The 24938-nt window shown below is 46.5% G+C and overlaps 1 protein-coding gene across 1 annotated transcript in view; it reads right to left on the reverse strand.

Annotated features, from left to right (window-relative positions):
• Cdh13 (cadherin 13) overlaps positions 1-24938 on the reverse strand; it is a 949947-nt gene that overhangs the window by 239512 nt on the left and 685497 nt on the right. The window lies entirely within an intron of this gene.

Genomic DNA, 24938 nt, shown 5'->3' on the forward strand with positions numbered 1-24938 from the left:
TGCTTACTGGGATGACTCACTTGTAATATGGGTGCTGGGATCCAGTCCTCATGATTGCAGAGCCAGCAAGTGCTCTTAACCACGGAGCCATCTCATCAGCCTCTGCTTGTATTACTTAGACATTTAATTTTTATATTGGCCACAAGCTTTTTACAAATACCTCCTTCATTTCCATGGGAGCTCGCCACTTCTGGGTATTATGCATTACTTTCCTTACAGTAGTTACTAGGTAGGAAATAAGACTCACCCCAAATAAAACCAATACAAAAGTCAACCAGATGCAAAACTAGCCAAATGAATGGTCACATTCGGCACAGCCTAGAAACCCCTGTGTCCCCAAACAACTGAAGACTCACTGTACAGTTCCTGCCACTGCATACACAGTCAAGATTTGCTTCGTTTTTCACGCTTTACTTAGAGTTTGGCATCCATAGATAATAATAAACACTTGGTAAAAAAGAGTGAATACATAAAGTGATGAATAGCCCAATGCATAAGAATAATCATAATCTTGGAACATGGCATCGGAATGTGTCCCCTGCCTTATGGTGGGTGAGAGTAGGTGACATTAGAGTTCACTGGGCTGGAAGATAGGCTTTTGTTTGTCACAAACAGGAAATCAGAAAGATCTCAGCCCTGGCATTCTTGGGTTCTGAGAGGTAAGCCCAGATCACTGAACTGCATCCAGTCCACACACAACAGATGAGTAGAGACCTTCTAGTGGAAAGAACCCTGAACACTGTAGTCATCGTGTGTGATGTGGCAGGCAGGTGCTGCTCACTACAGTGGGAGGACTTTTGCCACACACAAGACCTGCGGTTTCTTGACCTTGAACTCCCTAGACTTGAGAACAGGGGAAGATAAAGATCCATTATTCTTTCAAAAAGTTTCAAGGTGAAAGTCGAAACCAAGGAGAGAAAAATACCACCAGGAGAGGAGTATCTTCTAGTGTTTTCGATTTCCCCTTTCAGTGTTTTGGAATTTGCATTGTAGAGGCCAATGGCTCCCTTGTTGGGTTTATCCCTAGGAGTTGTACCTTTCTGGAAGCTACCATGAATGGAACTATTTTCCTGGTTTTTTGTTTGTCGTGATCACTGTTGGTTTATGGGAAAGCAAGGGAAAATTTTTGCAGATTGGTTTTGCATCTTGTTCCTTTGCTCCAAGTGTGCCTTAGTGCTAAGGGTGGGATATTGGGGGTCTCTTAAGGAAAACATTTTATGAAGCTGGAGGCTGAGAAGGCCCAAGGCTGCTGGTGGAAACCTGCTTCTCTAGCAAGCTCTGACCGAAAGCCACGCCTCCCTGGTATACAATTACTGCCATGAAGGTTCTGAGCATGAAGTTTCGAGAAAGAGAGAGGTGTTCTTCTTGGGGTTCTCACCAGTGCAGTTCCTGTACCCAGGTACTGGTGGCTCTGAGCTTGGCATCTAGCTTGTCTGCAGGCCCAAGTCTCTTCCAGTCCACTGCCTGTCTCTCAAGTCTCCACTTCAAGGAAGACAGGCACTCCAAGTCATGTTCCAACACTAAATATTTCTCCCTGCTTCATGAAAAATTGTAGCAGCTTCTCAAGACGTTTAACAATGAAATTTAGAAAGCCACTTGTATTTCTCAGCTAAGCGATGGAGAGCCCATTCTGAACTCTCGGGCCAAATGAGGGGGGAAGAAAGAGAAAAGAGGAGGAAAGGAATACATGACCATAATTATTTTCAACAAAAACTCTGTGTGTGTGTGGGGGGGAGGGGCGGGGGGCTCAATGAATAAGAACATTTGCTGTCAAGCATGAGGCCCTGAGTCTGGATCCCAAGCATGTAGAACACAGATGCTGGAGGGGCCGGGAGAGGGGTTTCATTAGGCCTTAATGGGTATAGCATGGCTCCAGGCAATGAGAGACACCAAGGCACAGGGTGGAGCACGACCAGCTTAGGTCACCCAAAGTCTTCCTCTGGTCCCCGCCTGCGCATGCACCTGCACATACCTCGTGCACATACACCACACCTACAGAGACTGTGCTCACATGGATATATGCACACATGCTCACATATGCAAGCACTTAGGAATAAATGAATAAATGGATTCATATCCACAACAAAGTAAAATATGTGGGGAGGAATTAGGGCCAAGAACAAAAGCTCCCAAGTCATGGAGTCGGGCCCTTTGTGTGACTGTTCATGTCCAGCAGCCTCCAGTCCTGTAGATAACACTTTTTGGAGCTGGCTGACAAATCTGTCCATAAATGAAACAGACACTTGAGGAAATTGAAGCCAAGACTAAGCACAGAAGCCATGATTTTCTAGACCAGAGTGTTTTCTTAGGGGAAAAAAAGACTTTTTCTTCTGTGTAGAGCGGGCTCTGCTTGGGGAAGGCAATGCTGAGGGTCTGGCTTCATGTATATCACTAATGTCGTAGCCTTGGGTTCTTCCCCCATGATATGTAAACACTGTCCCTTTCCTGCCATCAGAACTGCAAGAGAATTGAACTATTGAGTAATAGTTGGAGACCAAGGAAGAAGACTGGACAGATGAGACCTTTGTGTGTGTGTGTGTTTGGAGAGGTGATGGAATACACAAGAAAGCAGAAAAAACTATTTGAGGGGAGAGGGGACCATAAAGAGAAGGTATGGGGGGCTAAGCAAGAATAAGGGGGGACATGAAAAAAACAAACTATAATGACCGACAGGCATTAGCATGCAGCAATGAAGTATTAATTTGTATGCTAACTAAAAATGACTAACAGAATAAGAAGTGAAAACTGCTTCATGCTTTAAAACTGAAAACAGGAAAGAATCCCTGGGTGGGGGCTGCAAAGCCTTAAGATAGCATGGCTTCATACCACCAGCCTCGCAGAAGCAGAAACTGTCTGCACTTAATGCACCTGCAGGACAGGGCATCGTGGTGCATTGTGGGAGGCTTCATTGTACTTCTCTGTCCAATAGCGAGGAACATTTTACTGATTTGGGGACTTGGACGTTTTCCCCTGCACCCTGTCTTCCATCTCCGTCTCTGGGGACTTGGGCTTCTAATGAATACAGACACAAAAAAAGCTGGAATTTTATACCTCTAGGCAAAAGTCGCTGTGAGCACAGTCTGAACTTAGAACAGACTATTGCCAATGAAGTCAGTATTAGTTTGGTGGGCAAAGATTTAAACCGCTTCTAGCACGCTGCCCGGCGGATGATGTATCACTCTAGCGGGAGCACGGTCCACTGCGATTATAAAAAAATGGCATGGATGAGGGAGTGCAGGGTGACTGGGGGAGATGGTAGCCCCTGGAATCCTCCAGAGGAGAGCGTCCAGTGCCAGGGGAGGCCTTGGGGCTCCAGGCTCCCTGAACTGGTGGTGTATCTGCCCTGCAGCTTCCCTGCTGGGTCTCTTGAGGCAAGCTGCTCAGCTACTGGCTCAGGATTTCAAATGGTTTTTCCAGACGATGCCCTAGGTACGGTCCTAGGCAAGTTCCTTATTGCCTTTGAGTCTCAGTTTTATCATCTTTAAAATGAGAAGATTCACAGGACAGTGTGGTGTTGCTGAAGGGATGATGGCTCAGGAATCAGGTGTTGAGCACATTGCTTGGTATACAGCAAAGAGCGAATCAATGCAAGCCTCTCTCACTGGCACTCTCATCACCACCATGCTCATCACATTATCCTCACTGTTATCCTCATCCCCATCATCATCAGCATCAGCATAACCATCACCATCATTCTTGCCATCACTGTCATCACCGTCATGATCCGTACCACTGTCATCACCATCATCACCACCACACTCATCACATTATCCTCACCGTTATCCTCATCCCCATCAGCAGCAGCAGCAGCATAACTATCACCATCATTCTTGTCATCAGTGTCATCGCCATCATCAGCACCATCCTTGCGGTCCCCATTGTGGCAGACATGATAATGATCATACTACCATTGTCATCACTATTGACATTGCCAGAATAATTGTAATTACCATCGTCACCACTGTCAACACCAGCACCACGGCGTCATCGTCATTACCATCACCACCATTACCATTATCATAATAACCACTATCACTAGCAGCATCATTACTGTCATCCCCACGAAGACAACAGCATCTTCACCATGGCCGTCATAGTTACTCTCATCAGCCTCCTTATCATCACCTTTACTCTAGCCACCAACCACAGTTACCATGGTCACTACCACATCATCTCATTACCATCTCCCTGTCATCATGGTACCCATCTCTCTGTAGAAGGAGGACACAGCTTCCTTCAGAAAGCTCCTCAGGGCCTGATGTCTTTATCTTAAATTCTTGGTTGTTTCTAGTCTTTTGGAAAATCAAAGATGGTATAAATTAGGAAAATTTTCTTGTGTACTAGAGGTTTTGATTTTGATGTGTTCAGGTCAAAAAGGCATAAATTCAACCCTCCCAGAACACAAAAGATACATTAGGAAGAAGTTACTGATGCTGGTCCTGCCTTATAGGGGCAGCTTCAGGCCTAGTCACTCACCACACCACACCATATTAAAGGATCCTGGCTACTTTCCCAAAGGTGGTGCTTAAAGCGGGCAAAGCAGCTAATTGTGACCGGGGCTCTATCAGACATTCTGAGCACCGCTACAGGGACAGCTCGCCCGCCATATCAGCTTCTCAGCTTCGGTCGAATTCCTTTTTGCATTTGGCATAGGGGATGAGAAGTATTCTCCTAGCGATTTTTCAGCAGCAAGCTTCAGTGTGCTGAGCTGAAATATGCAGATTGAGGCCTCAACAGCTGCAGTGCTGCAAAGTGGCTGGTATTTTGGTGGGGCTTTATTTTAAAGTCCCTGACAGTTCAATCTCACTAAATAATTCAGCTGTTTAGGAAAAGCCATCTGATCTTAAAATAAGTCCCTGAAGGTCAAGAAAATAGTTTGAATTTTTATTTTTGGTGAATATCATTTGACAAAATAACAGAAATGCCCCTTATAATATCTTTCTCTTTACATCTGAAATGAAATTACTAAGCACACACTGTTGGATGTTTGTCTATAAACACTCCATGTTTTCCCTGGGTGTTCCTGGCAGAATGCTAACATTCAGGTCTCACCGTTTCCAGGCAAGTCCCACGCTTGAAAGCACAATGCCGGCCACTGGTCCTTTAGGAGACCTATTTATTTCCCAGGCAGGAAGACACAAGCTTCAGGTCACAGAAAAGCTAAAGTATTGATTGAGAAATCGGAAGACAAGGACAAAACCAAATAGCAGGAAAGAAAGAAAGAAAGTAAAAGAAAGAAAGAAAGAAAATCAAGAAAGCTACAGAACCCCCAAACTTACCATGTCAAAGCTTTCCAGGACAGAGCTGGGGGTTTCTTGTCTAACCCTGGGATCCCCATGGTGACACACAAGCACAGCCCTAACTTCCAGAAAGACACGGGACAGGGATTTCTTTGCGCTCTTCAGAGATGGGCCTCTGGGTCGAGTCACCGGGTAGATGATTGTGAGTGGCTTGGGCGTTGGGAGAAAGGACAGGCAGGCCTGTGGCTCAGACCCATGTGAACTCATACAGAACCCCATGCTCTGTGGCCAGTTGAGCTCTGTTCATCTATAGCAAACACTCCCCTGACTCCTGAGATGGAGGTCGAGGAAGAATAAAGAATACATATCACAGATCCCCTTAGTGACAGAGCCAGGCTAAGCATGCAGATGGCACTGGGGTTGGCGTGGGACACATCGGAGGTGACTTGAGTATCCAGCTATGCTGGCCAACCCAAACACAGCTATCTTCCCTCTGTGGTCTGATCTGTTGTCCTTAAATGTGTGACTTAACCGAGCTCATTCCACCCTCCCGCCTCGCTTCCAGTCTCCTTATACAGAAGCCCCACTGTCATCCCTCACCCTATAAGGATGGTGTTAACCATAAATTCTATATTTCAATTGCTCCCAGCTCAAGCTCTGCCTTAGTTTCATAGTACTTGCCTCAAAACCAAAACAAATCTCCCTCCAAATAAAGTCACTGGGGGAAAAGCCTTATGCAATCCCACAGAGCAATGACTTGTTCCTAAGTGTATCCTCTGTGCTAACCTACAGCATCCCCTGGGACCAGAATGCTGGCCCGTTGCTGTGGGAAACCTAGCCTTTCCAGAGCATCTGCAGATATCAATCTGCAGGTTTCCCTCCAGCATGCCGGCAGGTACCACTCTGCTCATATGCCGTGGGCAGGTGGTGGTCAATGGCTCACATTTACTCTTCCTGGCAAATGCCGCCGAGTGGGCACCTGGAAAGTTCTGTGGCTTTGTTAGGAGGGTCACGAGACTGCCTCTTTATTCCAGATCAGTCTTCTTCCTGTGCCCTATCATATCTAGAGAACTTTCTGTCCCTGCATGGCACACTCCCAGCTTTAGAGTGGCATGGTCTTCTGAGATTCCAGTGCCTCTGTGTGTCTTTTAGCTCTGCAGCTGAGTTTTGAGATGCAGGCAAGTCACTTTGTCTTTCATGGTCACAATGGTTTTCTTACATGAAGAGGGGGTGACTGGACCACATGGATAGCAAAACTCATTCTGTGTGACAAGCCTGGGGGTCTTCTGTTCTGTGTCCCCAAATTCTCACGCCATTGTACAAGAGCCACCTGTACCCTTTATATCCCAACCATCCATTCTCCATCCTCCTGGAATAAGGGTATTTTAAAAAATAAACATAGAACACAGAATGATTTATTTTACATGTTATCTCTAAGGACAGCCTGACCCCCAAGCATGGTGTCTATCCACAATGGTTTCTCTGTCCACATTGTTGCCCCACGCTGCCCTTTGGGTGCTATGTTAGGGCCAAGTCCCATTCACATTGGGCATCTCATTGTAGAGCCTGAAAAATGCCAATCATTCTGACTGGCCGACCAGCCCCAAGACCTTCTGCAGCGGGGCCACCTCCAAGCTGCTACTCCTCTGCTAGGTACAGCTTTTTTTCTGTATCCTGCCTGTCTTGGTACCTTGGCTGCAACACTAGCTCTCTCAGAGGGCCCATTTGTCATCCCCATTTGAGTCAGTCACCTACGCAGTCACACCAAACTGCAGCGAACTGCTTTTTAAAATGTGTGTCACCTTATCCTGTTCTAGTGACTTCAGACTTTTAATATGTATATAAGGATTTGAACAGTGTTTGAGAAAGGACGCCCATAATTGAAAATATTTATCAGGTGTATGTTGAATAAGTTTGACAAGAAAGAGAAACATTGCTGCTGGTAACCAAGAGCTGCCTTGGGCCCTGGAGTATTATGATGGTGTTCTCCTGTCAATCACAGTGTCTGAGAAATCAACATCCAACAACTCCCCCTGTGTCCCATCACAGGACACAGTTCAGACACTGTATAACCATTCCCATAGCAATGTGGATATTACCTTGGCTGTGTGAGTGAGCAGCACACTGTGGCTTCACTGATCACAGCTGTAATCCCCCTATAGTCAACCCTACCTAAAGATAGGATCCAGACAGTCACCCGTGTTCCCAACAGTCTCAAACTCACAGCCACACTCCACTTTCAGGAACTTCTCCCAAACAGCTACCAGGAGTCCCCGAATCTACACCTTTCCTAACACCCTCCTATCGAGACACCCACAGTTCTTCATGGTTCCCTATTCTAATCACAACGAGCCATCCAGCTTGCTGGGCGGGCTACACCTATGTCTCTGGAAGTCTAGGATGGATACATAAGAATAAACAAATGGGCTCTTGGGGCTAAGGAGATGGCTCAGAAGGTAAAGTGCTCATCATCCAAGCATGAGGACCGAGTTTGGATCCCCACAGTCAGGTGAGGCACTGCATACCTGTAACCCCAGTACTGGAGTGCGGAAGGGAGACAGACCAATCCCTGGAGCTCATATTGGCTGTCCAGACAACTTAGCTGGATCAACGAGATCCTGGCTTACTGGGAGAGCTGGTCTCAAAAAATAAGAGGAGAGTGATGGAAAATGACACCTGACACCAATATCTGTCTTCCGCTTGCATGTGTACACTGGTATGCCTAACTACACACACACACACACACACACACACACGAGTATACACACAGGAACACACAACATACATATACACACAGGAGCACATATACAACATACACACAGGAGCACACATACAACACACACACAGGAGTATACACACAGGAACACACAATATACATATACACACAGGAGCACACATACAACACACACACACACACACACACACACACACACACACACACACCAAAATATAAAACAAAGCAAAAAAACGAGCAGTCTCTTTCTCTAAAGAGATGCTGCAGTGACTGTGAGCCAGACCTCAGTCTGTGCAGCAGCCCTGGTGTGCGGCTGTCTCCATTACCATTCTGACTTTAAAGATGAAGAAGACATTTCTGAGGTCACAGGGCTCCTGGTGGGAAAGCTGCAGCTTGGATGCATACCTTCCTTGGCTCCCAGCCATGGATGGCTGCAGTATATTGTTGCTCTTAGTAACTCTATGGGTGGTTCTGAGCCAGCATCCAGCACACATCCTTGGGTGTACATCTTCGGATGACTGCTCCTTTGGCAATGATGAACACTGCCAAGAACTACTCCAGGTGGCCAATCCCTCTGGATGTTTGCTGTCTTGATTGCTGCTCTGTCTTACAATGTCACTGTCTCCTTCTAGAACCATCTGAAACACCCAGAATATGGGTAAAAACATATTTGCTGGGATACAGTCTTCCATTTTGGAGGGAACTTTTAGGAAATGGAGAAATATGTTTTAAATAAAGATTTGGGGGCCGGGAAGTGCTGCCCACAGGTTTGAGTACAGGCAGCCGGGGAGTTCTTGGTACCCTGACCGTTGTATTTCAGGCAATGGCGCATTTCTCTTGCCAGCAATCACCGAGTAATAAATGAATCTGAATTTAACAGTTATTTGAGAAATGAAGACTCCAGGTTGCTGGTAAGGGAATAAGTTTGCCTCTTGACATCACAGGCTGTTACTGAGAGCAGGTGACCCTGCCCTGCACTGTGTGCTGTCAGCTGTGACATGGCACCTGCACTCCTCTCAGGGGCTCCAGAGAGGAGGCTCTGCAGGCTTGACTCGTCAGCACTGGTCAGGTGGAACTCAGTTCTTCTCTGTCTAGGATTCAGAATTCCCAGAGCTGGATAACAATTTGGGACTGGGCTGAGGGTGCGCAGTAAATGCCAAAGGCAAACACCCCAGTTTCCTCGGATTCTAGAGCAGGTTTCAGGAGAGCTGCTGCCATGTGGGTCCCCCAGAGTCCATGGTTTGGTATTGTTACACTTCTCAGACTGTCAATGGGTCTTGAGGGGCGTGGTAGCCTAATCAGGGTTCTGTCTCAGAGGCCACATTAGCAGCACAGAGTTGTGAAATGCAGTGGGCAGGGGTGATATGGTAGCTGCCCGGGGAATGGGGGAGAGCTGGGATAGGGAACATGTTAGATGCGCTTTGTTTGCCCTGGCTTTGAAGGCATACTTTATTTTAAAATGTCCCTGCTCTTGATGTTTTATGGTTATTAATTTAATATTGATTCCATTCCTATGAGGTGGGGACTGCCATCACCTCATCTACCATGGGAGACGACTAAGGCACAGAGGGGTCCAGTATCTTGACCAAGGTCACACAGATGACTATCACACAGAGCAGCTTCTTCCTGGAGGCAGACATTAGACCAAATCCTTCTGACTTTCAGCCCCATGGGAGGAAGAATGGCATCCAATCGGCTTCAAGGACAGTCAAGGGCAAGTGAGTTATATCCATCTGACTTTGATTTAATTTTGTCTCAAGTACCCCAGCAAAGAAACAACTCCATCATCTTATCTTAGTCTCTCTTAGTTGAGAAAAAAAATGGTGGCAATTTTCTCATGGAGGCTTTGGTGGAGTTTTAAACCTAATTATTTGAAGCCTGTTTATCCATACAGAGCCCTACCAGTGGCTCATGATGATTTATCTCTATGGATTAAATGTCACAACAGAGGACCTGCGATCTAAATCATACATTCACTATAGACCTTGAAAACATCAAGAAGGTCTCCCGGCCACACGCACTAAAGTCATCCTGCATCTCCCGACTTTCCCTTCTACACTGTCAGGTATCTGGAATCACACAATTACACACAGGATCCTCTTCTTGGCCTAGTTTGGGTGGGTAGGCATTGAAATTCACATGCTCTTTAAGGGAGATGATTTTTTTATAAGCCAAGTAAGCCTAACAGATTTACTATCCACTCGACAACCTCGCTCAGCTTTGAGAAAGTCCTGAAAGTATTCAAGGCCAAGAGCACACTCCTGGTGCCTGTGTGTGTTGTTATTTATTGTCTGATGTGTACTTTCAAAACCATCTTGAGGAGGAAGGATCTCACTTCAGAAACCTGCTACGGAGGAACACGTGATAGAAACATCCCAAAAGGATACCACTAAAGAGATGGTACTTTAGGAAAGTTGTGTGTGTGTGTGTGTGTGTGCGTGTGTGTGTAGGCAAGAGATTGACATCAGGGGCCTTTCTCAATCATTCTCCACCTTACATTTTGCAAAAGGATCTCTCACTGAACCCAGAGCTCACCAATTTTGCTATACTAACTGGTCAGTGAGCCCCAGGGATCCTCCTGTCTCCGCCTCCCCCAGCAATGGAATAACAAGACGCAAGATACAGTGCCTGACTTTGTAGGTTAGTGCTGTGGATCTGGACTTAGGTCCTTTTGTTTGCACAGCAAGCACTTTACCTGACTCCCCATCGCACGCCCTTGTATATATGCTGTACTTGGCTTTAGTCCCATTGGTTGTCTCCATAATAGGACATCCAGACCACGAATCTGGGTTTAGAGCATCCTTCATACTGCAGGACAGAGTCTCTGAGCCTCCCTGCTGGGTGCTAGGAATACCTCTAATTTGTGCCATCAAAAAACTGCTCCCAGACATTGTTGGATGTCTCTTAGACAGAGAGCAGGGGTAGCCCAGGATGCTGGCTGGTTGGATAGCTCTCTGGAAATCATTCCTCTTGACCATGACTCTCCAGTGGGATTTGCTGTTGCTGTGTTTCTAGTGTCAAATGTCCCACAGATGCGTAGATGTTGGAACACTGCTCTCAGCTGCTTTTGCACACTGTTTCTGAACACTAAGCCTAGGTGACACATCTGGAGTGGACACTAGTGAGCTCTAGGTGGCCTGCTCTGGCCTGCTGTTTTCCTGCCTGACCCACAAAGATGAGTGTGAACAGCCTCATGTTCATGCTGCCAGGGACAGACACTTGCCTGGCCTCCATGCTTTCCCCACTGTCATGGACCTCCCTTTCTCTCTGAAGTGGCTTCTTGTTGGGGATTTGGTCATGGAGAAGAAACAAGAAACAAATGCAGCTATCAAAATCTTTTTGGCAAAGGATTATTCCTGGGGCTTCTGAGACCCCAGTCATAGAGACTCTCCAGTGCTCGCTCGGGTACTAGCTGTTTATTTCAGGCCACTGTGTCAGATGAAGGAAAGACCAAGAGGTAACAGTGGACAGAACACAAGGTAGAATAAACTTGATAGAATAAGGTCAACTCTGCTATCTTGACAGTTCTCATATGAAAGATTATAGCCTTTAAATAAAATTAAAACCCATGGAAACCACAAAAGTACAAAGAGATGAAAGCAGCCTGTTAACAGTGGTCTCTTCACTAGATGGTCTAGATAAAGGACAAGCTGGATGCCGTCTTGTCCCTCTCTGACTTTTTCTCCAACGTTTCCTTCCAAATTCTTCTCTTCTGAGGTTCCCTTGGATAGGAATTTCTGTAAAGACCATTTTTATAAGGCGCCTAAAGAACACTCGCCTCCCATCAAGCCCCCAGGACCCAGCCACCCAGGATGTGCTCACTTCCTAAACAGTGGCAGTTACTCACTGTGACACCATGACCCAGGGCCATTAGCCATCTCATGGGAGCCAGACTGCTGCCCTCAAGTGACATGTCCAGATTGCTGTGCAGAACCAGAACAGGACCCGGCTATCATCACCGCTCTCCCGGCTATGCCTAACCAACTTCCCCTTTGTCTTTCTATTTCTGTCAGTCTCTCTAGACTCAGCTGTCGATGAACCTCCCCACATATTCTCGTTCTCTAATCCTCCCTCATCTGTTCTTCACCAGGACCCATCTCTTTGATTGAGTTCTAGAACAGGTGGCAGAGCCTAGTTCATTGGAACCCATGGAGCAGGGTGCTTTTGTCAACCCCAGCTGGTTTCAAGGCTGCTGTCAGTGAGTCCTCAAAGTCTAGGATGGACTAGCAAGCCCGGGGCAGCACTTCAGGCATTACCCTTGATGATCAAGTCCATTGGATCACAATGGCATCTTTACCTTGCTAGAAAGAAAATCCCCAGCAATAAGGGACAAGCTAGAGTCCCAAGCAGAGGAAATGCTTTCCCATGGGCCTCAGGGCCATGTGCAGTTTTAGATTAGGGGTGTGTTTCACACTGAGGGAAGAAAATCAACATAAAGTGTTGCTGATTCCTAACGAGAGGTAGTAAAAGGCAGTTAGCACTCTCATCTACTATGTGATCTCTGCATAAGAGGTGCACTGTGCACTCTGGCAGAGCAGCAGCTAAGGTAAGGTACAGACAAAGGAGATCCACTGCCTGAGTGTCTGCAGCCTGCCTGTCCTGTACTCCCCAAACCAGTGGGTCTTCTGAGGGGAGTCTCTTTGGGACAAAGACGTACAGAGAAAGCACACTTCAGCCTAGAACTAATGCTGAGACCCTATGAAGCAGTCCCTCACATTATGGTGACCCTTAACCATAGGATTACCCCACCGATACTTCCATAACCGTAATTACTACTGTTATGAATCATAATGTAAATATCTGACCTATAACCCCCAATGGGGTCATGACCCACAGGTTGAGAACCATTAGCCTAGCTTGCATCAGCCTCTCCCACCACACTATAGATAGACTGTCTTCTAAATGTTGGGCTTCCTTCCCTTTTCCCTCTACAATCACTTCTTTTTAAGTTAAGAAGAGAACCGCCATACAAAACACTATGAGCAGATATCTACACCATTCACAGCAAAAGTGATTGAACAACCAACTCTAATAGTGGTCATTAAAGATAAACATAACAGATCAGTCTAGTGCTATGATTATTTTAGCAAATTGCCCAAGCCCAGTGGGATGTGCACTGGAAGCTAGGGAGATCAGAAACAACCAATTAAGCCTGAAAACTAAGAATCAATGCATGAGTCAGGCCTTCTCCAACACACAAAGGAATGAGTATATGTACCTCATTTCACAAAGACAGGAGGGTGTAGCTCTGACATGGGCCAGGGGTTACCCACTGTCTAGCATGTGTGCTTATTTCTTCATCGTTCAGCAAATTTTACTTGCGTGTGTGTATGTTTGTGTGCATGTGGGGGGGTATATGTGCACAAGGAGGCCGTAGAGGGCATCAGCTTTCCTGCTCTATGCCTCTCTGCCGTCTTTTTGAGATAGAGTCCCAGTGAATCTGGAGCGAGGCTGGCAACTGTGAAGCCTCTGCTTCTGGCTCCACCCCCAGTGTAGACCTCCCCTTTGCACCCAGATATTTTTTATATGGTGCGAGAATCAGAACTCAGGTCCTCAAGCTTGCACAGCGATCACTCTCGCCATCCCCTCAACAGATAATTTTGAGTAATTCTCATGCTGTCTACAGCATGCTGTCTACCTGCCAAGACCCCAGATTCGGATTCTGTAGGGTGGTCCCGATTGCTGTGACTTACTGGGGAGAATCGCTCAATAGAGCATTATGAATCAGAAAGTGGAACTCTGGTCTCTCTACTCCACAGCATCTTTGTAAAAAGTAGAATTTTCTTCTCTTAGATGATGACATGAAGATACCAAATTCATGAACAAACAGACCAAAAAATAACACAGAAAAAGACTAGAGCTAAAATAAAAGATGTGGCAACTGAGGTCAAGGGAACTTGGCGTATATTCCCAGTGTTCCTAAGAATAAAACTGAATGTCCTTCCTTCCCTTTTTAACACCTGGATTCTGAGATCAAACTTTGGCAGCAAGCACTTTACCAAAGGAATGATCTCAGCACCCACCATCTTGTTTTCTGACTCTGATCAGTTTCTATGCCTCATGGAGAGACCCCTGTGATCCTATTGGATCCACCTGGACCAAGCAGAGCTTTGTATTGATCTCAGGATCATTGGCATCTAGAAGGTCTCTTGGGTGACCCTGGGGATTAAGTTCCAGAATCTCAATGAGTGTGGGGGGGATGAGAGACAGTCTAATTAGACACTAACTTTGGGAGCAGGAGGCCCAGGAGAGAGCGTGATCAAAGGGTGGATTTCCCGGGGGTCAACAGGAGTGTTGATGTCACCTTGTGTCTTTGAAATCTTAAGGTTAAGAGGATGGGAGAATGGAAGAAGGAACCAATGTCATTTATAAAAGAAAAACAAATGGTTTAAAAATCTGTTGTTCTTGCATTTGACTTACTGTAGATTTTTTTTAAAAAAAATGGCATTTATTTTCTTTGTGGAGACAGGGTTTCTTTGTGTAGTTCTGACTGTCCTAGAACTCACTATATAGACCAGGCTGGCCTGAAACTCACAAAGACCCCTTGCCTGTGTCTCCCAAGTGCTGGGATTAAAAGAGTGCACCACCGTGCCTGGCTTATTTTCTTTCACCACAACAGAATGTTAGTTAACTCTGTCAATGTGGTTCAAGGCTAGGGTTAAGACTTAGCACAGGACTGGGGCAGGTACTATTAGACCCTTCATGAGTAATTTGTTTATATTTCTGTGTCTGTGTGCATGCATGCATGGGCATGCAGTTGCCTATAGGAGGCACTGGTTTCCCTGGAGCTGGAATTATAGACAGTCATGAGCAGCTGACTGATGTGGGTGCTAGACACGAAACATGAATCCTTTGCAAGAGAAGCAAGTACTCTTAACTTCTGAGCCATCTCTCTGGCCCCTATAACTCCTGAATGAGAGGATGGATGGATGGATAGATAGATGGATGGATGGATACAGAAAGAGAAATAAAAGAAAGAAACAAGTTATATGGTAAGAAGAAAGAAAGGGCCGAAGGGAAGAAGATGAAAGATGAGGAGGAAGGACGGCAGGCATTTGTATAGAGCATGCTCACACAGAAGGACCAGGATTTTGTAAAGGTGAGAGAGAAATACAGTCTAGGCAGTGACTAAAGACAGGGAGGCTTAGAACACATAGAACGTTCCAAAGGTAACTGGGAGGGACAGGAAGTGAAGTGAGGAAACAGCAGGAGAAAACGTATCTTGGAGGTGATTGATGAGCCATGTGCACAATTGTCTGGGCTGTGTGAGCTAAATGGGGTTCATTCTGCAACTCATCCCTGTTTCCCGTGGGCCTTGGGAGTGCAACAAGCTTGTTTTAGACAGGATTGACACCCGGCAGAGTAAACACTGAGCATGCTGGTGATCGGTTACGAAGGAAGAACCCTGAGGGCTGTCCACCCTCACAGCTTACTTCCATGACTTAAAGCAACAGGTTGGGGGCTAATGTGAGCATTTTCCTCCAAAATTATAATATTCCACCCTGTAAAGACTCAGGAAATAAAACTTATAAAGCCCACGAAGTAAACAACTTATGTCTCTGAAGTTCTAGAAGCATAGAATATTCAGAGACCTTGGGGTTGTTTAAATAGCTCCTGCTGAAGAGTGGAACATCTCTAACTTGCCAGGCTACCTACAAGCCTTGCAAGGAGCACCAGGGATGCAGCCGTCTTGGGCCATCACTCATGCTGGGGTGGGCTTTTCTGTCCTTAAGTCCTCAGAATCCCACCCATAGTCCTGTGGGGGAAACTCTAACAACCTCACTGATTCACTAAGTTAAGCTGGGTAGAATTGTTTTTTTTTTTTTTTTTTGTTCTGTCTGAGGTGAACAGACAATAGTTTTCCCAGGCAAGGTCACGCAACAGTGACCGCCTTTCAGGGATATCCTATGGGGAAAACACAGTCTAAAGCTAGTGCTAGATGACATCCTGGGTCTTTGAATTTCTAAGTCATCAAATGGCCAATGAGACAATCTGTCCCCCTTAGTCCCAATTTATACTCCAGCTGCTGCATCTGTCTGAATGACCGTGGAACAGACAGGCCTTTGGCAAGTGTGGCCCATGGCTCAGACCTTTATGGCAATGGCAGAATCAGCTCTGACCTGACCCAACTGGAAGTGGGCTGTGATGCAATAGCCCACCAGAGCCACTCCAGAAGAAGGAGGCTCCGTGCACTGAATTTCCCATTACTATGGCAACCTTGAGACCTTTGTTGCTGAGAAAGGATAAATGTGACCAAGCATTCACCAAGGCTAATGAATGAGGCCAAATCCTCCTCCCATGTGTGAATCTGTAGCTGATGGCTAGACGGGAGCCACACGGAGGATAGTGTAGAAGCGGAGGAGAGCTTGGCATTAAATTAGTCTCTGGCTGATACAATTGCTTCATCTGCAACATGCATGAAATACTATAATTCAGAGAGGGGTGGGGATCAGACACGACACAACAATATCCTGAGAGCATTTGTCTAAGACCAAGGATTACTTATTTTCCTTCTTGCAAAACCATTTTTGAAAATGTCTCAATTTTTCCTTTGTATCTTTGAGAGGCCATTACAATCTAAAATTAATAGCTATTTCCTCCACGAGTTTAACCCCATCTAAACAACACGCTGTCCCTCATTACTTCATACTACATTTTCTTAAAGAGATAGCAGTGAGCAAGGGAGGCCTCTGGAGTGCGGCCAGAGGGTCATCAGAGGCAAGGCAGGGGCCTCAGAAGGTCAGCACGTACTGGCCTGCTTGGGTTCCAAGGGTGAATTACCTATGAACTGTTGCTCATTCACACCAGAGGGCAAGTTCTAGAGCAGGCAGTGAGCTAGCACACAGCACAACTTCACACTAGACTTCCCTCCCTGTGGTTGTCTTCTAGGTGACCCTTTCATTTGTATCTTTTACTGGTGGGGGGTCTAGAGGTGTAACCATGGCGCCTAGTCTTGTTCCAGCTGCTATAGGGTGGCAGGAGCTGCTTGAGCCATCAGGATCTTTGTGTTCTCTGGAGCCTTAAAGATTTCTAGGGGTGCCCAAGGGCCACCCGAGGCAGAGATGAGGCTTGTGTGTCTTTCAATCCTCTTAACAGAGAAATATATTTTGACCTTATGGCATATCAGGGCTTCATACACAATTGCTTATGATAAACAACCCACTGCGGTACAGCGTCTGAGATAGAGTCAGGAAATTGCCACGTTCTCGTCCCCCATTCTGCGTCATCACCACAGTCTTTACTGCCACCTGACATTTTTTAGTGTCCTCCACAAGCCAGACACTAGCGGACTTAGAAAGACTCGATAGCCTTATTTCCCTCCTTCCGTTCCTTCTCCCTTCTGACACCCCCTGGGTACCTGCAGCTGGGGTGCTGCTCTGGGCATGAGGACCCATGTGAGCTAGAACTACAGTATGTGTTTTAGTGATCAGTCCCTGGGCCAGTCCTCCACTGCTGGAAGATCTGAGCTGCATAATGTAAAAACAATAGGGCAGGTCACATCCTTGTGTAACGTCCAGAGTGCTATCCAGAAGTGCCCTTGTCGCGGGAACTCCTTCCGATCCTTCAGCCAATAGCTGCTGAGATAGCAGCCCATTGGGGCGTGGTCTCTCAGCAGTTAGCTCTCAGCAGCTATTGGCTGAAGGAGCGGAAGGAGCTCCCACAACATGCCCTGAGCTGACTGAGAAACCTTTGGTTCACCTGCTTCACCATTAGCAGAGGCAAGATGACAGGGACCCCTACTTCAAGCCCCAACACAGCTAGATTACAGGCCCCTGGGCAGAGGAGCCTCCAGCTTTTGCTAGGATTCAGCATGTGCTAATAACGGATATGCCAAGACTGTAAAAAAGCCTCCTCAGGGAGATATGTCACTGGTCCAGGGCTGCTGAGGTCAAAAATTGCAAGTCAGGGCAGAGGCCCAGCACTCTGGCAGTTGGCTTTTCTGCATGGAGTGGTTAAGTCACACCACACAGGGCTTTCCCACCCATGAGCTGAGGCTCACTTAGTGTGAGTGAGAGGGTCGGGTGGTCCAGAAGAAAGTGTGTGTTGCAAGAGGGACCATCTGTGTCCGCGCGCTCATCGTTGCCTCTTGTCAGCAGGGCTACTCTAAACAGTGATGGAAAAGACCTTCTACCTAGACTCATGCTCCTCCAGGAATGGAAACTTCCGAGACAGCTCATTTAAGTGCTTCAAAATGTGTATTTGTTCTGTAACCTCATTAGAAACATGGAAGACAGCGGTGTCCTGTGTTTATTTCTTCACAATAACGAAAGGCCTGTCGCGATCCCAGAGGTCAGCGTGTTGGGTGTGTGGGTCACTCACAGCTCTATTAGCAGAGCTGAGCTGATCTTCACTATGACTCGCTCTGGCTGTGATGCTGAGTCTTTTGAACAGCCATCTCCTTCAGGAGGTTAAGTGAGGCCACATTAAGATGTCTCAAGACAACAGGCAGGGAGTTGTCACCTGCGTCCAGGTTAAATGTTCTCAGAAGTATTTCCCCTTTCTGACTTTGCTTCCTGTGTTCTATAAGGAACTGGAAATATTAGCATTCTGGAAACGCCTTCGGCAATGAGATTGACAACTGGAGATTCCTGATTTCTAATTATCCCAGCCCTTGTGAATCCACCTCTGCCTTGTTTCTGTTCATTCTCCAGTTAATTCGCCATGAACCGCTAGCTAAATGACAGCCCAAACAAGCTTACCCTAGGCAGCCCTCAGTCCACACTTCTAACACCAGCCGGTGCTCTGTTTTGATCTGATGTCTTCTAGGTTTCCACCGCTGGATGTGGGGGTGGGGGCTTTAGCAATAAATAAGACACAAAGAACTCCGGCTCTCTGGGTGGTTCCACCACAGTGGGGAGGAGGAGGGGGAGAGAACACATACTAAACAAATAACACCACACAGAAAAAAGTGCCACGTGAAGAATGAAAATGAGAAGGCACAGGGGAGGACAAGCAGGGCTGTGGTTTGGGTTTTGAGGTGGGTTTTAGGTGGCAGGTGGCTCTATTTCTGTTATGGTGGCCTTGCCTTAGTAATCTTCACTGAACAGGCAGTGTCATGTCTGAAGGTGACCTTGTGACTGAGAAGCTGGGGAAGTTGGACGCTCTCTAATACTCAGGCTTTATCAGCTGTGACTGAAGCTTCCAGGCCTTTTCATTTTAAAAGGGTTTCATAGATAGACAGAACTCTAAGTGTGTTTTAGTGTGTGTGTGTGTGTGTGTGTGTGTGTGTGTGTGTGCACGCACACACACACACATTCTCATATGTGTCTCTGTGTGTATGCTTGGCACTCATATATGCATGTGAGGTCAGAGGATACCTTACCTTGGGTGTTGGTCTCCACCTTCTTCCTTAAGACCGGGTCTCTTGTTGCGTCACTGTGAGCGAAGCTGGCTCATGAGCTCCCAGGGATCCTCCTGTCTCCACCCCACATCTCGCCACAGTCCCACTACTGTGCCTGACTTTCTGGAGACCTGAACTCAGGTTCTCATATCTGCATAGCAAACACTTTATCCATTGAGCCATCCGCCCAGCCAGCCCCACGAACTCCAAGTTGTGCTCAGGCCATCTAGCAGAGGTGTTAAGTAATCTGTGAATGAACTTAAAGTCTATTTTGTTTCAAATTAGGAGTGTTGGTCCCAAGAGAAACAAGCTGACTCACTGTCTCAAAAACCTCTGGTCCAGTGTTCTTCTCTGGGCCCTGGCCTAGCTGGAACCAGGATGCCCGAGCTAATCAGGACCCAAAGAAGTCTCAGACCCCTCACTGGAAGTGGGAATCCAAGCCTCACACAAATCCTTACCTGTGTAGTTCTAGTGTGAACCCACAGGTTCAGTAATTTCCCTGAATTTTTTTTAATAAACAGATGAGTGAGGAGCTGAATTAATTTTTTCAGATACACGTGTTAATGTGTGTGACTGTATGTGGCTATGTGCACGTGAGTACATCCCCAAAGAGACATCGGAACTCACAGAGCCAGAATTACTGCTGAGTGCCGGGAAGCAACTCCAGGCCCCTGAAAGAGCAGCAAGTGCTCTTAATTGCTGAGCCGTATCTCCAGCTCAGAAGGAACCTTTGATGTTAGAACAATAAAGAACTAAGTACTGCTTCACATGGTGTTATTACTGTGATTTATTGTTATCACGATTTTATATATCATTATTATTATATATCAATAATTGATAATATTAATATTAAGCTGAGATGAAAACTGATCCCAGGGCCATAGGGCAAGCACTTTCCACAGAGTTGGGGATATTTTTTAAAAAAAAACAAATGCCACCATTTTAACAATGACAATGTGAGAGTTGACGGTTGGTAAATTTTGCTCCCTGAGTTCACTAGGAAAGGCTTTGTTTAACATTGACTGCTCCATTAGCTTGTTGAGAAAGATCAGACATGGGAAAGACTCTTCAGTACTTGGAGGGAATACTCATGGGAATTTCAAAGTGGGGGCCCAAATGCTATTGACATCTATGGTCAGAAAAAGCCACTTCTAACCTTCCAGACCCGTGACTGCACATTCACGAACCTTAACGGAGTTCCTCTCCTGGCTCCTACCTTAGGGGCATTTTTGGTTGAGAATTTGGTCTAGTTCTCTGTGGGTCAGGCTCCGGCATTGCTTCGGTTTTAACAGCTACAGCATCCAGCTCCCAGTCCTGACGTCACTGTCTGTCAGGCCACTCTTCTATTGTATCACTTCATCCTGCTCGTACATAGACGACACCTTGCTCGCCATGTAAATATCATTCTATACAACTGACAGCTAATTTACCCTCTAAGATGAAATGAACCAATTTATTTTTTAAAAACCTGACGTCGGTGTACAGGGTCCAAAACAACATCATAATCTTTCAAAGGAGATTAGATGGTACAATGTGGTGGTTCATGCCTGTATTCCCAGCACTCAGGAGGCTGAGGCAGGGGCATGGTTATAAACTTGAGGCTGAAGTGGATTATATAGTGAAGGACTGCTTGGGCTACTTAGTGAGACCCTATTTCAGACAGACAGACAGAAAGACAGATACACACAGATCGGATGATTCACAGTGAGGTAGTCTTATCGCCATATGCAGAAAGGCCAATGACTCAGAGACTGCAGCTTCTTTGGGTTGGGAGTAAGATGTCTGACCCCTTAACCCATTGGAGAAAAGTGACCAGAGAAGAATGTACGGTGGCCATGGGAACGCCCAGGGACCACTTGTCAGGGAATAGCTGACCAGATTCTGTGAGTTGGAGGCAGCCTATCCAGGATCGAGGAGAATGAACGCCACTCCTGTGACACAGAGTGCTGCGGTTAGGGTGACTGTTGGTGACAATGGTTCTGAAAGGCCTGATTCGATTGTCAGCAGCATAAGGCTTGGATCTCTGCCCAGATCTGAGTGGTGACAATAGAGTCTTCCCATAGGCTGTTCTGGGATTCACTAAGATGATGCAAATGAGATTGATTGATGGTTCTTCTGCTATTTGGCCTCATGGTCAATTATTATGGAACTGTCCTGACAGGGTTGAAGATATTCTAAAGAGATCCTTGTGCCCTCATTCTGAGTATCTGTCTGTGGAGACAATGGACCTCAAGAAACCACTGAGAGAGTCTCATACTGGGCAAAGGAAAGACTGTAGCCTGGTGCCAACCATGGGGGAAGCTTGTCTGCTGTGAAGAGAATCTGCTTATCTCTGAGAACTTGTTAGACCACTTTACAGGCAAGACTGGAGCCCAGAAGATGATGGTCAGTGATGGCCAGGCCTACTCTTTGAGGAAGATTGCTCAGTCATGGCTCTCTAGTTGACCAAGTCAACTTAAATGTCCACGTGACATAACCTAGAGTCATTTGAGAAGGGAGTCCCATTTCGGGGACTTCCCAGATCACACTGGCCTGTGGTTGTGTCTGTGGAGATTTGTCTTGATTATTAATGGATGCAGGAGACCCCAGGCAACTGTGGGCAGCACCATTCCCTGGGTCCTGGACTGTGTAAGAAAGCTGAGAATAGGTCTATGAGTGAGCCAGGAAGCTACTTTCCCCCATGATTTCTACTTTAGGTTCTTGCCTGAGTTCCTGCCCTGACCTCTGCCAATGATGGGCAGTGACCTGGGAGCTGAAAGAAATTCTGTCCACCCTATGTTGATTTTAGCTAGAAAATGTTATTACAGAAAGGAATCAGCACCCTAGTTAAGCCTTTACTGAGTGTTAGGACCCTAAAGATGGGCTTGGTTGGGGGGGTGTCACCACACACACACACACACACACACACACACACACACACACACCTCTCTATTCCTTTCCCCAATGTGATTGCACCATTGTCTGTCAATTGGCTGGCTGAGGTTCGTGGCTGAGCCTGGCTTGTCAAAATTGCCAGGGCCCAGGGTCTGAACCAATTCTGCTGACAGGTGCCCAGTGTGTCAGGGATGGTATCTTATGGGATGTGGTCAACAGCACTTCTGGGTACAACTCAAGCACCATAGCCTTCATGGATGGAGCCCCATCCTCCAAAGACGGAGTCAACGAAATCTAGAGTCATCTCAGGAAACCCACAGGTGGACTCAGCAGTCTGGTTGCAGAGGTCGGAAGTGGGATGGGGCCAGGGTGGTTGTGGGTTTTGAGGAAGACAGCAATGGAGTGGTGACAGTTCTGGCTGTCAGGGAGAAACACGGCCGTGTCTGCAGCTGTCCTTCCAACCCAGGCTCTGCATGCTGCTGGCTTGTTTCACACACAGACACAGAATTGCAAAGGAAGAGAAATCATCAGGCTGGGGACCTGGCCCTGACCCTGTGGACCAATAGTATCTGTGCAGGAGTCTCCCTGTATCATTGCTTTTGCCAAATGGGCCTGCAGCCCTCAACACGAACAGTTATCTTCCAAGCCAAAGTGAAGGGCTGCCCTCGGTCATTGAAATCTCAGCTCTCATCATCTCTTTCCTTCCAGACTGACCCCTGCCCTGTCACCTGGTCAGTCACAATACAGCTCCCTGTCCTTCCTCCTTCTTCCTCATTTCTAAAAATAAACCTGCAGCAGGCAGAGGTCAGAAGTCAAGTCTTCCCAGTAGCTCCTCCTGACAGTGGTTCTTAGTCAGAGCCTTGGCTGTGTGGTTCCACTATCTGCCCACAGCAGATCACAGCCCAACATGGAATCACAGCTCTGGTCCACATCCTCCCTGCCTTGCCTCTTGTCCCCACCCTGCAGGGACAACTTGCTGACTTCTGAGAAAGTAAGCGACTTGGGCTGTTCTTCTTCCTCTTGAGGTAAAGGAGACTAAAAATAATAGGCCCTCTTTTTAGACAGAACGAAACAAAACCCCAGTGTCTTTCACGAGTGTCTACTGCTCTGGGTACTGCCGTGTATTTGATGGCTGTCAATTTCAGTGTGTCATCACTACTGGGGACACAGTTGTGTCAGGCCCTTGGCCAGTCCTTCTCATGATTTTCCTTTCTCCCTCCCTCTCCCCAATAGTCATATGAAGGGAAGGCTGATCCCACCTTCTATCTTTCAAATCAGAAAGGCAAGTGTGACTTGCTGAAGGCCACAGAGCAAACAGTAAAGCCAGTATGAGACGGTCAGAAGCTCACCCTCTCATTCCCCCCCCCCCCCCCCGCTGCCACACAAATTCAAGGAGAGAAGATTGGTGGAGGTGGGCGAAGGCTTAGCAGAGGGGCACTTCTTTTGGCTTTAAAGGATGTGTTGAAGTCGGGGTGGGGATACAAGAGCGATGACCTTCTTTCATGGTAATGGCTGAAGAATCATTACGATCAGCCAGACACTGTTTTAAAACTTTGCACTTAGCAGTTTGTACAAAATTATAACAAGTCTTAAAAGGACCATATTTACTCTTAGCTTTGTTAGCATATGTTACTTATACATAATAATGAATTTTGCCATAATATTTTTGCTTCTGTACTTAGTAGATCTTGCTCAAATTCACCCTTATTGCCCTCTCGATGCCTTCCCACTCTGGCTGATCCCACCCCTTCCTTTTCTGATAATTTGGGGGCAGTATATGTGTAGAACACTCTTGTAGGCTGGTTTTGTATCTTGGCAACTACAATGAGCTGGCGCCTTAGTTCAAATGATTTTTTCATACGGAGACTTTTGGGTTTTCTATATATAAAATATTTTTTTTTTGCCTGCAAATGGGCTAATTTTAGGATAATTTTCACCTTACTTTCTGATTTGGGTTTCCCTGATTTCCCTTTCTTGTTTCATTGTTCCTGCTAGGATCTCTAGCACTATGGTCACCCTACCCTGGCTTCTAAGCTAAAAGAAAACCATTCTGTTTCCCATTGTGGAGGTAAGGTCTGCTGTGGGTTTCCCATGCATGGCTATTATTACATGAGATGCTTTTCTTCTGTTCTGAATTCATTCGAGATATTTGATCATCAAAGGGGCTTGAATAGCCTTAAAGATTAATTTTATTTTAAATTGTGCACAATGTGTATGTATGTGGGTGGGTGAGAGTGGGGGCTTATGTACTCGAATACCAAGGCCTGTGGAGTCCAGAAGAGGGCATTGGATCTCCTGGATCTGGAATCACAGGTGGTTGTAAGCTGCCTGACATGGGCTCTGGGAAATGATTTCAGATCCTCTGCAAGAGTAGAGGACACTCTGACTGAGGGGTGTTGTCCACCCAAGTAATGGATTTTATTAATGATTTCTCTATATGTAAGACAGTCACACAGTGTTTGTCTTTATTCTATGTGATGACTGTGCTGATCATTTTTTATGCATCTAAATACCCAGGTCCCCCAGGGACAAATCCCACTTCAATCATGGTACACAGTCTCCCCAATGTGTCCTGGATTTAGTCTGCTGTGTTTGCCAAGGATCTTTCCCTCAGTATCCATCAGGGAACCCTAGTCAGTAAGTTCCTGGTAGCATCCCCCTCTGGCTTTGTTGTGAGGGTGAAGATTCATGGGATTAGTTTGGAAGGGTTCCTTCCTCCTCAATCTTTGAAAGTTTCAGAAAGATTGTT

Source organism: Microtus oregoni, unplaced genomic scaffold (assembly GCF_018167655.1).
Source record: "Microtus oregoni isolate MIOR12 unplaced genomic scaffold, Mior012 000004F_ref0000308, whole genome shotgun sequence".
Classification (NCBI taxonomy): domain Eukaryota; kingdom Metazoa; phylum Chordata; class Mammalia; order Rodentia; family Cricetidae; genus Microtus; species Microtus oregoni.